This window comes from Lathyrus oleraceus, chromosome 2, assembly GCF_024323335.1.
Source record: "Lathyrus oleraceus cultivar Zhongwan6 chromosome 2, CAAS_Psat_ZW6_1.0, whole genome shotgun sequence".
In the NCBI taxonomy this organism is placed as follows: Eukaryota; Viridiplantae; Streptophyta; class Magnoliopsida; order Fabales; family Fabaceae; genus Lathyrus; species Lathyrus oleraceus.
In genome coordinates, this window is record NC_066580.1 from 430,731,237 (window position 1) to 430,748,976 (window position 17,740).

Here is a 17,740-nt window from a genome sequence, read left to right on the forward strand (position 1 = left end):
GCATGCTAACCCAAACTTGAAAACTATTGTGCAAACATTCTCATTTGTTTTCAAACTAGAAACCTAGGCCTTAAGCCTCTGATTTTTCAAACTTCATTTTCATAATACTTCTTTTGAATTGAATTCTACTCATGCTTTGACCATTTTTTGTGAATAATCCTAATTGGTTAATTTCACTCACTCAATTGTTTTGTGGATTTGTCCATTCTTGATAAGTTTTCATACATTAGCCATAGGTTTGATTTATCCTAGCTGGTTGATGTTAATCTCACCTTTTGTCCTTAGTGATTGAATTGTAAGACTTCCTTGCTTATTATAGGGTTAACTCTTCACTAGCAAGTTGAAGCTTTTCTCACATGGTGGACTTGTTGTTTGTATTAGGTTGAGTTTTCTCCCGTGGATAACGAAAGACCTTAGGGCTTTTATTTTAAAATGAATCCATTCATATTTTGGAAATCTTTTAGCCGAACTACGACGTTTTGATCCTTACCTTCCATGGAAAGGTACGTAGGCAACGGGTTCATCCGTTCGAACACAAAAATAATAACTTGTATATTCTCTTCTCATCCCTTCAATCCATGTTTGCACAATAAATATTTCATAAACAAATAACATTTCGTACAACAAGTTGTGAAAAAGGCTCCCTAGGAGTACCTAGGACGTTTTGGGTGCCTAACACCTTCCCATTGCGTAATTAACCCCTTACCCAGATCTCTGATCTTTTCATTAGTTTTCTATGTGTAAAACTTCTTAGGCTTTTGTTCGCTTTTTAGCCATTCCTTTGGATAAATAAAAGTGCGGTGGCGACTCGATTCTTTGTATGCTTTGCTTTTGATTTAATCAATAAATCATAAAGTGACGAATACACCGCTACAAAGGGTTGTTGTTGACGGGTGCTAGGGACGGTAGTATGGACCAACCCCATGCTTGGAGCAAAACAACACATCCAGAAAAGGTTGATGTGTCTTAGTAAAGGTAAATACATAACATGCATACTAGAACCATTGCCTTCGAGAAATAAAAAAGAACAAATTAAAAGCATAATGTAACACCTAGTTTTTATTATTAGAGCCTCTTTGGTAGAATGCTCATCTAATTGTAAGCTGTTATAGTATGCTTTAAGGCGTGAAAGGAGTATACCTTGACCTCTCGAGTTATCATCTAACAAGTCAGCATCCAAGAGGTCCATGCAAATTGAATTCACATATTTGGTTTTACCATTTACTGCTTTACCTTCAATAGGCAGTCCCAATAGCATGTAGACGTCTTCTAACGTCACAATACACTCACCGGTTGGAAACCAAAATGTGTGTGTCTCGGTACGCCATCTTTCATATAACGCAAAAATGAATTTATTATCCACCGACCAAGACATTATTTTGCTTATATGTCCAAAATCGGTGAGTTCGACATATAGTTGAATCATCGGGTCCATGTGTACGTATTCGTGGACCCGAGTTTGAAACCTTGAAACATCCTATAAAACAAACAACAAAACACGTTACTTTATAAGAGATAAACAAAAAATTAAGTATCGTTACTAAAAGGTATTCTAGACAAATAACAGAAGAATTAAACGCTTACATAAGTTGTTATGTTTGCAACTGTTCCTCTGTGCGATTCACCCATTATGAGGAGAGACATCTTGTCAGATATGAAAGAGGTTGGTGCAGATGAAAGAGGTTGTTGCAAATGAAAGACTTGATGTTGTTGAGGAAGAAGTGAGTGTTGGTGTGGGAAAAATGTGAGAGTTTCTTGTGTAAGTTGTAAATGCGCCTAAGAGGGGGGGGGGGGGGTGAATTAGGTGGTAAAAATTTCTTCTATCTTGTTTCTGGTTTTTGGTTGTTTTTCGTTTAAGTGCTGAAAGATAAATTGCGGAAAGTAAAAAGACACCGGAATTTATAGTGGTTCCCTTCACACTCCGAAGGTACTCCACTCCCCTTTCGACTCGAAAGAGATTTCACTATAGTTAGAATTATTGTACAGCCTACTCACACCAATGGTGATGCTTACTATCTAACCTATAGATAATCAAGTGTGCAAGAACAATCCTCTTGCAACTTCAACCCTTGTATCCAACAATCCTGGATCACAAGTCAAACAGAAATAAATCTTCTTTGATGATTTGAATAAAGTGTAGTACTATCAATCTTCTCTTGATTGATCTTCTCCTTAGATAAATAATTCACTCAATGAATAATATATAAGTGTTCAACAATAAATGGAATGAGATGAAACAAGAATGTTTAAAAAGTTTCTTCTCAAAAATTGGTTATGAACACTTTTATGAGAAATTGAAAATATGAAAGAGTGATTATCTTGAGTTTTTATGAAAGTTCTTGGAGGTGAATTTTCATTTAAAAATTCCAGAATTTATATTGATCAAAACACCTTTTCAAAGAGGTATAATTTTCTTCATAAAAATTAGGGAAAAGGTATAACTATTTGAAAACATTTTTTATGAAAAGAGGCCAAGAAAAACTGAAACGAACAGTGTTAACCGGTTAACCAAATGGGTTAACCGGTTAACGCATATAACGTTAACTTAAGAAGTTCAAAAACAGGGCAGTTAACCGGTTAACCCATATGGTTAACCGGTTAACACTGTTGAAACACAAAAAAATATCTTAAGAAAAATGTGTTTTTCATTTCAACATGTTAACAAATGGTTAGGTTAAATATGGAAATGCAAAACATGATTGTTGAACACTTGTATACTAATTTAAGAGTGAATTAGATATACCTTAGAAGTGATTCAACACATTTGCAAAAAAATGTTGGCTTGATAATGAAGCTTGAACCAAATGTTGCTATGCATATGTGGCTTGATTAACTTGATGCTTTGCATTCTCTTGAAGCTCTTATCTTTTTGCATTGATACATGTTGTCTTCATCAAAATTCTTTTGGATTGAAGCATGCTTCTACATCTTGCCTATTTATAAGGCGTGACATGCAAAAGTGTGGATGCATGGAAAATTGAGATTGAATGTGCCAGCCAAATGGTTTGGCGCCCATGTGCATTTGCCAAATGCTAGCGCCAATCAAACTGGCGCCTCCTCTAGTCTCATGCATGCAACATCTTGACCTAGCCTAGCGCCGACCCAGAAGCAGAAGCAGAAGTCAATGTAGTTGATGAAGAAGAAAAAGAGACCGAGACACATGTCGATCATATGTTGAACCACAACATTGAAGATGATAGGCAACCAACATCATTACCTCCAAGTCATCTATATAATCCTCCTCAACATATGACAAACATGGATCTGCATGATGATGAAACATCCAACAGTGTTTTTTATAACCCGTATCCATGATCAGAAGGCGAGTTAAAGGTGGGAGACATGTTCCGCACTAAAGAAGAATGTGTGCGATCTATTAAAAGTTTTCACATGAATAACTCTGTTGATTTCACAGTGAAACACACTGATTCGAGAAGGTATGCCATCGAATGTCGTAACATCCTTTGTAAGTTTCGGTTTGCTGTGTTTCACAAAAAGAAAAGCGACTCTTGGGATATAACCTCAATAGACCCACCTCACAGTTGCATTACAACTAACGTTGAACAAGATCACCGTAAATTAAGCACTGCATTTATATGTCAAGACATTTTGCCGCTTGTTAACTGTTGGTTCTAAGTGTTGGCAACAATTTTGGTAAAACAAAGAGTGTTCACAAGATGTTATGTGTGATGTCTTAACATAAGATATCCTATGTACCTGCTGGAGTTCAAGAACATAATCATGCAGGATTGTTTCAGAATGTCATATGTAATGCCATGGCTTTTGATAATATGTTCCTGCTGGAGTTGAAATGGAAAAACAAAATTATGCAGAACTGTATCAGGATGTCATACATGATGTTATGACATCTGATGTTTGTGTACCTGCTGGAAGTTATAAAATGAACTATGGAATTATGCAGGATTTTTCCAGGATGTCAGACCCGATGTCATGACATCCTGTACACAAAATATTCAGTGTGAATGTCTGGTGTTTTGTGATTGCACAATTAATGGCAATCTATGTATGATTGAAGATCTGATTTGCAGGCGCATTCAATCATGGATTACAACCTGATTTACTTATTTTCCCAGGAGATCTAACCAGCTGTTATGAAAAGATTTAATTGGAAAATAGATTTAGGGTTTTCAAGATGTCCAAGCCCAGCTGAAAGCTTCTATAAAAAGGGACTTAGAAAACCTGTTTTACAACACAACCAATACTGAGCGAAATATAGAGAGAGAGCTAGGGTTTATGTTTGTTTAGTCGTGAGACTTGTAAGCCATTCAAGTTATCTTTTGATGATTGAATTGGACTGATTTGTGGTTTTAATTTGTCACTCTAAAGATGTTAAGCAAGAGTGTGTGTCTACTTGATCAAAGCTGTGAAGTAAGATCAAGCGTGTGTCTACTTGATCAAAGCTATGAAGCAAGATCAAGTGTGTGTCTTCTTGATTGAATCTGTGAAGTAAAATCAAGAGTGTGTTATTGAAAAGTGTTTTCTTTTCTCAAGGGATTGTTGTTTAAGATCACAGGTGTGATTGTAGGGAAGTGAGTGGGTTCTCATATCTAAGAGTGCTTAGGTAGAAATTGCACGGGTAGAGATTAGGTGAGAAAGACTGTAACTTGTTGAAGTGTACGGGGAGTCTTTAAACTGATTCTATTTTAGTGAATTTCCTTCCTGGCTTGGTAGCCCCCAGACGTAGGTGAGTTGTACCGAACTAGGTTAACAATTGCTTGTGTCATTTGCATTACCATTCTATATCTTTCTTCTATTAGTGTAACTCAGATATTAGTGTTATGACATTACCTTCGACATCTCATATCTGATACCAGAATTTCAATTGGTATCAGGGCAGGCATCCTGCTCTGGTTCTGGGCGAGATCTAGGGACAATACTTTCTGGTACAATGGAGAGAGATGGAGGATCTGTTCACAGGCCACCAATTTTGGATGGTTCTAACTATGACTATTGGAAACCTCGAATGGTAGCCTTTCTAAAATCTCTTGATAACAAGGCTTGGAAGGTTGTGTTAACAGGCTGGGTGCATCCTGTAATTACCAAAGAAGGAGAAGCCACTACTGAGAAGAAGCCTGAAGAACAATGGTCCAAGGAGGAGGATGATCTAGCCCTTGGAAATTCTAAAGCATTGAATGCAATATTCAATGGAGTAGACAAGAATATTTTCAGTTTGGTAAACAACTGTGAAGTGGCCAAAGATGCTTGGGACATTCTCAAGACCACTCATGAAGGCACCTCTAGGGTAAAGATGTCTAGACTTCCGCTGCTCACCTCCAAGTTTGAAAATTTAAGGATGAAAGAAGATGAAAACGTTCATGAATTTCACACGAGTATCCTTGAAATTGCTAATGCCTCAGGAGCCCTGGGAGAGAAGATGACAGATGAAAAACTGGTAAGAAAAATACTCAGGTCATTCCCTAAGAGATTTGCTATGAAGGTGACTGCCATAGAAGAGTCTCAAGACATTTCCAACATGAGGGTTGATGAGCTAATCGGTTCCCTCCAAACATTTGAGATGGGATTAAATGATGGTTTTGAAAAGAAAACCAAGAGCATGGCCTTTATGTCAAACACAGAAGAGGAAAAGAGTCAGGAGGTTGATGAAGATTTGGTCAATGAAGTAGCAATGCTGGGAAGACAGTTCAATAAACTGTTGAAAAAGATGGATGTAAGATCTAAGGCAAATGTCAATAACATCTCATTTGACATCAGTAAATCCAACAATGCTGGAAGAAGAGCAAGATCAGATGAGAAGCTCAAAGAAGGAAAAGAGGTACAGTGCTATGAATGTGATGGGTATGGACACATCAGGACTGAATGTGGAACCTACCTCAAGAAGCAGAAGATGAGTCTTGCTGCCACCTGGTCTGATGAGAGTGAAACAGAGGAAGCTGGAAATCTTGTGACTGCTTTGACAGGAAGATGGGGATCTGATGAAGACTCAAGTGATGATGAAGTAACCTTTGAAGAATTGGCCTCTACCTACAGAAAGTTGTGTCATAAAAGTGTAGAGCTGTGCAAACAGGTTGAAAGCCAGAAGAAGGAAATAACTCAACTTGAGGATGAGAAGGTAGAATACTTGGAAACCATCTCCAAATTACAAACAGAAGCAGTGGTTCTGAATGCCAAGCTAGATGAAAATCAATAAGCTAAAATTCAGAAGATAGCACAGCTGGAGAGTGAGAAGGCAGATCATGTGAAAACCATCTCTAAGTTGAAAACTGAAGCCATGTTCCTAAATTTAAACTAGAAGAGATGACCAAGTATGTAAGGATGTTAAGCAATGGATCTGACTCCTTAGACAAGATTCTCCAAACTGGACAAATAACAGGAGATAAATCTGGCATTGGGTATAATGACTCAAAGCCTGAGAACAGTCACACTGGTGCCAAACCTCAAGCCAAACCTAAGTGCATCCATAATAAAAGTAAACCTGTGATGTCACATCATATGTCATAACACCAGAGGAGAAAATAGCGGAAGGGGAAACACCAAAGATGAAGATGCCATTACTGTGGGAAATTTGGTCATCTGAAGCCTTTCTGCTATAAGCTGTATGGTTATCCTAGCCCTGTTCATCAGCAAAACCACTATCAACCCAGACCCAAACACCACAGGCCTATCATCAAGAAGCAATGGGTTCCTAAGACTAATGTTACAAGTCTAATAGCTCCCATTCCCCTCAGAATCTCAGCCAAAGAAGAGTGGTATTTTGATAGTGGATGTTCCAGACACATGACTGGAAACCAAGACCTGCTAACTGACCTACATCATCATACCATAAGCCATGTAACCTTTGGAGATGGAGCAAAAGGTGAAATCAAGGGAACAAGTAAGCTTGATTGTCTTGGAGTTCCTAAACTTGACAAGGTTCTACTTGTTAAGGGCTTGACTGCAAATCTAATAAGCATCAGTCAACTATGTGATCAAGGTCTGAATGTTAACTTCACCAAAACTGAATGTCTAATTTTTAACAAAGATAGTGAAGTGATTATGAAAGGAATCAGGACCAAAGACAACTGTTACATGTGGAGATCTCAAATGGGTTATTCCTCAAAGTGTTCCTATGTCAAAGAGGAAGAGATGAAGATAAGTATAACTGCTAGAAGAACCCTCAAGAGTAATGAGAGACAAGAGTCTGTGGGAAATGTCAGACAAGTATGTCACACCAGAAGCTCAGACTTAACCTCGCTTCCAAAGGAGAAAAGGTCATGATGGCCCAAACAACTGAGAGGTTAGATCAAATAAGTGGACATGTGACCAGTCATATGCAGTCTGGAACTGGAGAGAGCATTGTTGGAACTAGGCCACAAGGGACTATGTGTCTATCTCTAAGCAAAAATGCCAAGAACAATGTGGAGAAGATTAGGATGACACCGGCTCCTACACATGTGGAAGGTAAAAATGGTGTTCGTAATGAATATATAGAAGATGGAAGCAGTTGGTCTCAACTGGGTTGGATGAAACTACTGATGATTGCATACAATGTCACACACGATGTCATGACATTGTATTATGACAACCTGAATGCTGCAACTAGGTCCAAAAATCATATTCAGCACAGGTGGACCAAGTACAACTTTTGCTATCATCACTCCATTAGAAAATTTGTGGAAGACAAATTCATAGGTCTAAAGCATAAAATGGAGCTAGCTGACAAGGTTGTAAGGAATTTGGGTAATATTCAATTTGAATATGAAAGAGGGAAATTAGGGATTTTGACTCTTGTGAAATTATGGCAATTAAAGTGGAAAAGAAAAGGAAATAAAAATAGTGTCTGCCCACTTAAAAGAAAGAGCCACATTAATGATAAATCATTCCCTAGCATTGAAAATAGTATCTATGCCATTAGCATACGCTACCTAAACACGACAATTTCCATATCCATTCAACTTCTCAGAGAAACTCAGCTAGGGCAAAGAAATTTCTTTCAAAAGTTCTACAACATGTCTCAACATCCATCATCTTCTGGTTCAAAACTCTCTCATCATGCAAAGACTCCCTCCATGGAGTTTCTAGATGAAGACGTGATGGATGTTACTCCTCTTTGTGTGATACCAGGTGACACCCCAGGTCCCTCTTCCATGGCTGGAAATAAGCAAGGTAATATCCCTGATAAATCTCCTCTTCCAAATGACATGCATTATGTTGATCGTGCCATTAGAAACCTAGTTACTAGGATTCTAAGTGAAGGGCATGAAGTCAAGGGTGTTTCTACCCCTTTCTCCAGAAGGGACCCCTCACCTGAGGAGGAACCCCAAGCTGAGAAAGATGATGACTCATCTAGATCAGAAAAGGAAGTGGCTGCTGAGGGGCTATGCTCTCTAGGTAAAACCCTACCTAGTAAGAAACCAGCAAATATGTCTCAGGAGAATATTATTGACCTAGAGGAAGAAAGCTCTGAAGAAGAGGATGACACTTTGGTACATCTTGTAAAACCAAGTGTAGCTGAGAAACTGAGGACTAGAAAAGGGAAAAGTGTGGCTAAAATGAGAACAGCAAGAAGAGTGAAAAATGCTGTTGGTGTAGGACCCTCCAAATCTTGGAGTAAAGTTGAGGTTAGGAAAAGGAAAGAAAGACACAGTTCTGACTCTGATGAGGATGTCGAAGACGATGTCCCAGACATCTCCCCTGCAAAAAGGCATGCTATTAAGAAGTCTCCTGGCAAAGCTGCTGCTGTGCACCTAGACAATATCTCCTTCCATTTAGAAGATGGTGCTGCAAAATGGAAATTTGTCATTCAGAGGAGGGTAGATGTTGAAAGAGAGCTTGGAAAAGAGGCTGTAGAGGTAAAGGAAGTAATTGATTTGATCAAAAATGTTAGTCTAATAAAGACTGTGGTTGCTCTACCCCAATGTTATGAGGGGTTAGTAAAAGAGTTTATTGTGAATATCCCTGGGGATATTTATGAAAGGAGCAGCATGGAGTTCTGCAAGGTGTTTGTAAGGGGTAAATGTGTGAAATTCTCACCAAGCATTATCAACAAGTTCCTAGGAAGAGGAACTGATGGAGGAGTGAATCTAGAGACTACAGACAATGAGGTCTGTAGGATTATTACAGCTGGCCAAGTTAAGGAATGGCCTAGTAGGAATCACCTATCAGCTGGAAAGCTCACTGTCAAATATGCCATCTTACACAAGATTGGTTCAGCCAACTGGGTGCCTACTAATCATATCTCTACCATCTCCATTGGTCTTGGAAGAATCATTCGTGCAATTGTGTAACACCCCAAAATTTGCCCTCCTCATTCATGCATTCATTTAGCATTTCATATTGCATTTCATCATGTCAATCAGAATTAGATCCAAGACACTTAAAAAAAATTTAAAAAAAAATAACGAAAAAAAAAAACAAAAAAAAAACAAAATAATTTTTTACAAAAATAAATAAATAAATAAAAATAATAATAAAAAATAAATAAAATATAATAGAAAAAACTTGGACTTGGACCTCTCTCATTTGAGCCCACAAAGCCATGAAAATCAGGTTATAAAAGAGGGAGATCAGACAGAAAAAGGAAGAGAAGCAAAAATACTCTGAGGTTTCCTTGAAACAAAACCCTTGACAAAACCTGGAGAGAAACCTGACAGAGAACTCAGAACAACCCCCAGGCAGCTCTGAAAAATTCAATCTGACTCACACACTTTCATCTCACGCAAACCCTAACATTGCCTTGCAAACCCAGCCGTGCCATTTGATTTCAACCGGTCTCTCCCATCAGACTCTTGCAGAGATGGTTTGCGTGGTTTTCCCACTTTATTTGTGGGATACCCCCTGGAGGTTCATTCCGATTACCTGTACTGACTCACCTTTATTTGATGGCATCAGCTTGGGAGATCCCTGGGTTTCTTACTCCTTTAATTGTTGTTACTTCGGATCTTTATCCGTGTGGTACTTTTACCTCTTTTCCGCATTTTATCGTTTTCTTAGCTGGAAGACCTCGATAGGAGGCATTTGTTTTCTTTTGTTTATTTACTTCTGAGCCCCTTGTTGGCTCATTTACTTTATACATGCTTGTTTTGTATGTGTTCGTATCCCTGCAGGTAGCGCGGTTCCTTCGTCAAGGACTGCCTTTTTGCCCTTGAGCATCCCAAACCCTAAAACCCAAAGCAACACGTTAACTCCTTCTACTACAGGCGAGTAAGTCTCCAAAGGTCGAGCATCCGGTAGATTGCGTAGTGACGTCGTTCGTCCAAAACCCAATCCATAACCCCATAGTTAGCCGAACTACGTTTTGCTCTGATTCTCATTCCAGACGAGATACGTAGGCATAAGACGCGATGTCTTAGCGAGCACACATCCCCCTAACCCATAGGTCAGCCGAGCTACGAAGACTCTGATTCTCATATTCAGATGAGATACGTATGCAGTGGATGCGACATCCGCGCGAGTCATTTTCATTTAACCCCCCTTTTTTAGTAAATAACACATTAGATAAACCCACACCCTTTAGACAAGAACTACAAAAGTGGATCCCGTAGAGTACTACGGATGCGTAGGGGTGCTGATACCTTCCCTCGTATAACCGACTCCCGAACCCAAGATTTGGTTGCAAGACCCCGTCTTGTCCTTTCCTTTTTCAGGTTTACTTCGAGCGTTTCCTTTCCCTCCTTTGGGATGAATAACGCACGGTGGCGACTCTTCTGTCATTTTCTTTCGCCGGTTGTTTTTCCGCGCACTGTATTTTTTCAGGTTGCTACAGCTGGCGACTCTGCTGGGGACCTATAGAAGTTGACCTTTTGCTGGTCCATCTTCCCTAAGCGAGTCCCTCCTAGCTTGTGTGATTTCTTGTTTATTGGGTGTTCATGCTTTTGTACCTTTATTTGCTTACCTGCTTGCATGCATCTGTTGTATCTGTTGGATCTGTTTGTTTGTTTGTTGGGATGGGGTGTTCTATGAGAGATAAGCCCATTACCCAGGCTTGAGTGTACACACAGGTTTTAGAGTGGATAATCATGAGGCTTGCGTCGCGTGTTGCTACGTTAAGTCGTTCGTGAAGAACCACACCCAGACGAGGTTTCTTTTGGATATATTATGTCTTACGGGTGTTCCGTAACGGCAGGATGTTCCTCTAGAAATCGTCGACTCTGGTGACCATTTCCCGAGAACTCAATCGAGGCCTCTCCTCCGAGACGTGATTATGTTAGCTCTGGTGGGCGCATTCTCGCTGCTCAATCCGAGGATCCCGAGACTGGAACTTGCTATTAGGATGTCCTGTTGAGGGGAGTCAATGGAGGTCTTTTGTCCCGTAATAATACCAAACCTTCAATGGTAAACGTATTATTCACGACTGAAGGGCTGAAGCTGACGAACTTCTGTTCTTAGAACCTACCAGTGAGGGGCGGGCTAAATTCAGGAAACCTTAACCTCCAACCAACCCGGTTTTTTGGAGCAGAGTTTTGGTCTTGTATTATATTCCTCAGTGAATTTCTCTCCAGGCAGTGCAACCTGACAGATGTTCAAGCGGATCCATCAATTCTGATTGACATGCCTTTGCATTGCATAACATCATCTGCATATTTGCATCCAACATCTCATGCTTATTCATTTGCAGGGTATTCCCTTTCAAAACGGGGGTGCCTTAAAACTGAACAAGCAGTGCATCGCATACCATGCATATTAACCCTTGTCTGTTTTGCAGGTGTCACCGCAGTGTCTAATGTTTGTTCCCTGTATCAGGCAGTTATTGGTCCCAAGCGAGTCCACAGGTACCCAACAAAGGAAAATCGTCCACAGCTAGCGATGGACCAAGTACAGAAAGAGCTGGCTGATATGTGTGAAAGGATGGATCAGTTCATGACATTGATGACTGGTATGGCAGAAGGCCAGGAAAAGCTGAGGGAATTAGTTGAGCAACCGAGACCCGATTCGGAGGTGGAGATACCAAATGCTGAGGGAAACCCTGGTAACCCTGGGAACGCTGATAACCCTGTGAACACTAGTAACGCGGGTAACACAAATGCTGATGGAAACCCGGGTAATGTTGGCAACACAGGGAGTGTTGGAAATGGTATTGGCGGAAGGTACAATGTGAATCAAGGAATTCGGATTAACGGGCGCCCCGTTACTGAAGGTTATCAGTATGATCAATTTTCTTTGCACGACGAGGCCGTCGAGACCACTCGCCGTATGGATGAGCTTGCTGAGAAGCTCAAATCTTTAGAGTCTCAAAATTCCTTAGGCTTTGATGTCACAAATCTTGGTCTGGTTCAGGGAGTAAGGATTCCTCACAAGTTCAAACCCCCTACTTTTGAGAAATACAACGGGGCTTCTTGCCCACGCACTCATCTCCAATCTTATCTGGGAAGGTTGGGAGCTCACACGGAAGATGAAAAGCTGTGGATGTACTATTTTGAAGACAGCCTAACTAGAGCTTCTCGTGAATGGTATTCTCATTTGTCTCGTACTACCATCAAGAGCTGGAAAGACTTGGCAGAGGCTTTTGTCAAGCAATATCAATACAACTTGGACATGGCTCCAAATCGGACCTTGTTGTAAGGTATGTCTCAGACTGCCAAGGAAACCTTTAGAGAGTATGCTCAGCGTTGGAGACAGATTGTTGCGTCCGTCCAACCCCCTATGTCTGAAAGGGAGATGGCGGATATGTTCATGAACACTCTTCAAGGCAATTATATTGAGAGATTGGCTGCTTGCCCGTCAATCAGCTTTACAGAGATAGTAATTGCTGGAGAAAGAATCGAGAGTCTGTTGAAGATGGGCCGAATTCAAGACAATAGTGCTTCCAACTCATCAGGTCCCAAGAGACCGTTTGCTGGTAACGGTCAGCGAAGAAAAGAAGGCGAGGCAAGCGTTGTGTATGCCGGCAGAGGCAGGGGTAGAGGACGCCCTAATTATTATCAAGATCAAGTGGCCGCAGTCACTATTCCAACACCTGTTCCTCAACCGCAATATCATCCGCAACAACAACCCAGGTACAACAATCAACAACAAGGAGGTAATCCGGGTCAACAGAGACACTATCAACAACGTCCAAGGCAGACGGACCGGGTCATCGAGCCAATCCCAATGCCTTATTCAGTATTACTTCCCAAGCTGATTGACATGAATCTGGTTACGTTGAGAACTCTGGCCCCACCAATCGATCCCAATAATTTGCCTACAGGTTATGATGTCAACGCCAGATGTGCTTTTCACTCTAACGCACCTGGCCATACTACAGATAATTGCAAGGCTCTCCAGTTAAAGGTACAAGATTTGAGAGATGCCCAGGCTATCAATTTTGCTCCGGTGCCTAATGTTATCCAGAACCCGATGCCGGCTCACGGCGGGCAGAGGATTAATGCTGTTGATAGTGGGGAAACTTTGAATTTGGTTTCTGATGTGACTAAGGTGAAGACTTCGCTATCGGTGGTTAAAGACCGACTTCTGAAAGGACAGATTTTCCCGGGCTGTGGGGAAGAATGCAGAAATTGTCAAGCTGCCGAAAACGGATGTGACAGTTTGAGAAAGGGTATTCATCAACTGATAGATGAAGGTTGTCTTCAGTTCGATCAGGCTCGTCCAGTAAAGAATGATGTATCGACGGTGACGTTTTATTTCACTCCTGAAGAAATATATGTTCCCGAGAGACTCGCTCCGACAATAATATATTTCCCAGAAAGTACAGAACCAACAGCGGTGAACATCGAAAGTTCAGCACCAGTTGCAATTTATTCTGACAGCCCTCAACCGACTTTGGTTGGTCCGATCACCATCACAATACCAGGACCCGTTCCGTATGAGAAAGACAGTGCTATCCCGTGGCACTATGGGGTTGATATCTACTGCCAGGGGCAGAAAGTTAACGAAGAAGACATTGACATTGGTAGCTCCGCTGTAGACAATGTTGGAGGGGTTGGTGGCTTCACTTACAGTGGACGCCTATTTGCACCAACAATATTACGCGCGAATACTGAAGCCGAGGCAGCTGCCAAGGCTAAAGGGAAACAGATGGCCGCCGAAGAGGTTACTACTGAGGAAGATCCTCCTAAGACCGCATTCGAGAAGGAAGTGGATGAGTTTATGAGGATTATCAAGAAAAGTGACTACAAGGTAGTCGACCAGCTAAATATGACACCCTCAAAGATCTCCATTCTCTCACTATTGCTGTGCTCTGAGGCGCACAGAGCAGCCTTGTTGAAAGTACTGAATATGGCCTATGTTCCACCGGAGATAACTGTTAACCAGCTGGAGTCGGTAGTTTCCAATGTAAACGCTAGCCGGGGGCTAGGTTTCACCGATAATGACCTGACATCTGAGGGCAGGAATCACAACAAAGCCTTGCATATCACAATGGAGTGCAAAGGGGTGATGCTTTCCCATGTTTTGGTTGATACAGGCTCTTCTCTAAATGTTCTTCCAAAGAAAGCCTTAATGAAGTTGGATTGCGATGACACCATCCTGAGGCCAAGTAACTTAGTTGTGAGGGCTTTTGATGGCTCTAAGAGAGCTGTCTTTGGCGAAGTTGAGTTGCCAGTTAAGATTGGACCGCAGGTATTCAAGAGTACCTTTTATGTGATGGATATCCAGCCTGCCTACAGCTGTCTGCTAGGTCGGCCTTGGATTCATGTTGTCGGTGCTGTTACTTCTACCCTCCACCAGAAGCTCAAATATGAACTAGAAGGTCAGGTCGTCACTGTCTGTGGTGAAGAGGATATTTTTGTTAGCCACCTGTCTACATTTAAGTATGTAGAGATGGATGACGAGATGCACGAGATGCTGTGTCAGGGCTTCAAAGCCATAAACATCAATGAGGTCGCGCCGAAGCTGTCTTTTCACCTGAGTTTGAGAAGGTCGGGACTTCTATCTCTTCATACAAGCAAGCTGTCGAAGTGGTTAAAGCTGGTAATGCCCAAGGCTGGGGCAAGTTTGTGGAGCCAGTCATCAAAGAAGACAAGTTTGGATTGGGGTATGCTCTGGGATCTCAGAAGAATGAAACCGGTACTCTCTCCAACGGGGGTTTGGTTTCTCCCCACATCGTCAATGCTGCAGATGAAGACAAGGCTGACAGCGACTGTGACTTAGATAGCTTGATTCGCCCGTGTGTCCCGGGAGAAAAGCTCGACAATTGGTCGTCTGAAAAAACCGTCTGGGTTACTCTACTGAAAGAGTGATTTTTATTGTTTTCCTTTATTACATGCATAATAAAGTCTTACACTTTGCCCAAGGTGTAACGGCTCATTTGTAGGGCCATCCATTTAGTTACATTTCGCAATTATTTTTATCATCAATAAAGGACGGCATTTGCAAACAATTTTGTGTTCTCTTTCTTTCAGTTTTTTTTCTACTTTTACAAAAAAAATGGCAATGTTTCTTTTTTCATTTTTTCCAAAAAAAAAATCTCTCATTCTAAGGTAAAGCATGATCCTCCATCATGCAGAGCGGACCACCCGGATCTCACTACTAACGACACTGCTATGACCAAGTATGACTTCGACAATCCTATCTATTAAGCCGAAGAAGGGGTTGAGGAAGATTGTGAATTGCCTGAAGGGTTAGCCAGATTGTTGAAACAGGAGGACCGAGCTATTACACCTTATCAGGAGGTGATTGAGACCGTCAACATCGGTACCGCAGACGACAAGAAAGAGATCAAGATCGGGGCAAGTCTACAGGCCAAGAGGAAAGACCGTTGATCATGTACTTGACTGTGTTAGAAAGGTCAATGGGTTGTGTGCTCGGTCAGCATGACGAGTCAGGTCGAAAAGAGCATGCAATATACTACCTTAACAAAAGTTTACCGACTGTGAACAAAGATACTCATTGCTCGAGAAAACTTGTCGCGCTTTGGCATGGGCTGCTCACCGACTAAGACAGTATATGTTGACTCACACGACTCTATTGATATCAAAAATGGATCCAGTCAAGTATATTTTTGAAAAGCCAGCACTTACCGGAAAGGTTACTAGGTGACAAATGATATTGACAGAGTATGACATCCAATACACTTCACAAAAAGCCATCAAGGGAAGTGTCTTGTCAGACTATCTTGCAGAGCAACCGATTGATGATTACCAACCTATGAGGTTTGACTTTCCTGATGAGGACATCATGTTTCTCAAATCGAAAGATTGAGAGGAACCACTCCCGGAGGATGGGCCTGACCCTGAATCCAAATGGGTTATGATGTTTGATGGGGCGGTCCACGTCAATGGTCGCGGAGTTGGTGTAGTGTTGACCACACCGGAAGGGGGTTCATATGCCATTTGGTGCCAGAATAACTTTTCCCTGCATCAACAATGAAGCCAAATACGAAGCTTGTATCCTAAGACTTGAGGAAGCCGTCAATATACAGATTAAAACCCTGGATGTATACGGGGATTCAGCTTTGGTCATCAATCAAACCAACGGGAAATGGTATACACCTCAGCCTCATCTGGCTCCTTACAAAGACTACACGAGAAGATTGTTGACTTTCTTTTGAAGAAAACCAATTTGCTGATGCTTTGTTTACCTTGTCTTCGATGATTAAGGTGCTATGTTGGAACTACGTACCCAGAATTGACGTATCTCGGTCAGAGACGAATGAAGAAAGCATTTGGTCAGAAAGTGCGCCCTCGGGGGTATCAAGTCGGTGAATTGGTACTCAAAAGATTTCTTCCTCCCAACACAGATCACAGGGGCAAATGGACACCGAACTATGAGGGTCCGTACGTGGTTAAAAGGATTTTCTATGGCGGAGCTTTGATGCTAACAACCATGGATGGCGAAGGATTCCCGTCCCCTATTAACTCAGACGCAGTAAAAAAAAATACTTCGCATAAAATAGACCCGCTGGACGATAAAAAGAATAGTCCAGGCAAAAAAAAGGGCATCCCGACGAACCAAAAAAAAAGAATAAAGAGGTTCGGGCAAAAATTAGGGATATAAAAAAAGAGTACACCCGGTGAGTCGAAAACCCAAAAGGGCGGCTCAGGCAAAAATGGGTATCCTGGTGGATTGAAAACCCGAAAAGGGGGCGATCCAGGCAAAAGTTAGGGAATAAGCGAATGACTGTGATCTGAGTTCATCAGTGTTATATCACCGTTTCATTCAATCCGGCAATCTTCGAAGGTTAAAGATCGACTAATCATCCACTTCAGAAAGCAAGATGAGCAGAGCGTCTTGAGGACATACGAGCCATAGCAGAGTCGAAACTCGGTGGGACCCCGTATCCCCATTGCCATTAGGATAGTTCTCTTTTTATAGCGATCACCTCTTTTCAGGGATCAGCTTCCTGATACCCTCGCCTATTCCTGGCACAAATTTTCTCCCCAGTAAGAGTCGAATAATTCAGTTAAAGAGCCTCTTTATTTTTCATTTATCAGTTTGTTTGCAAAAATGTCCGAATTTTTGATAAAACATATTGCATATGAACATAATGGTGGCTTTTGCAGATGATTTGCACAGGAAAACATTTAAAATTGCTTTGAATGTGCTTAATCCCGGACGGTGAATTCAAACCGAGTAATTCCCCCGAGGCATACGTGTATTTTTGGTTGCAGGTCACAGAAACCAGATGCCAAGTCATGAATCCTCATCCCCAAGCGGTTGACAAAGTCTCTCCTCAACAGAGCATGTTCCCCAGCAGAGTTGACAGTATCCAGACTATATATCCCCAACGGAGTTGACAGTGTCAGACTGTATCTTCCTAGCAACAGCGGAGTGGTTGCATAACCAACAGATGAGAGGGTGGTGTTCCCAGTGTTCATCTTATTCCCCAGCAGATTATTTTTAACAG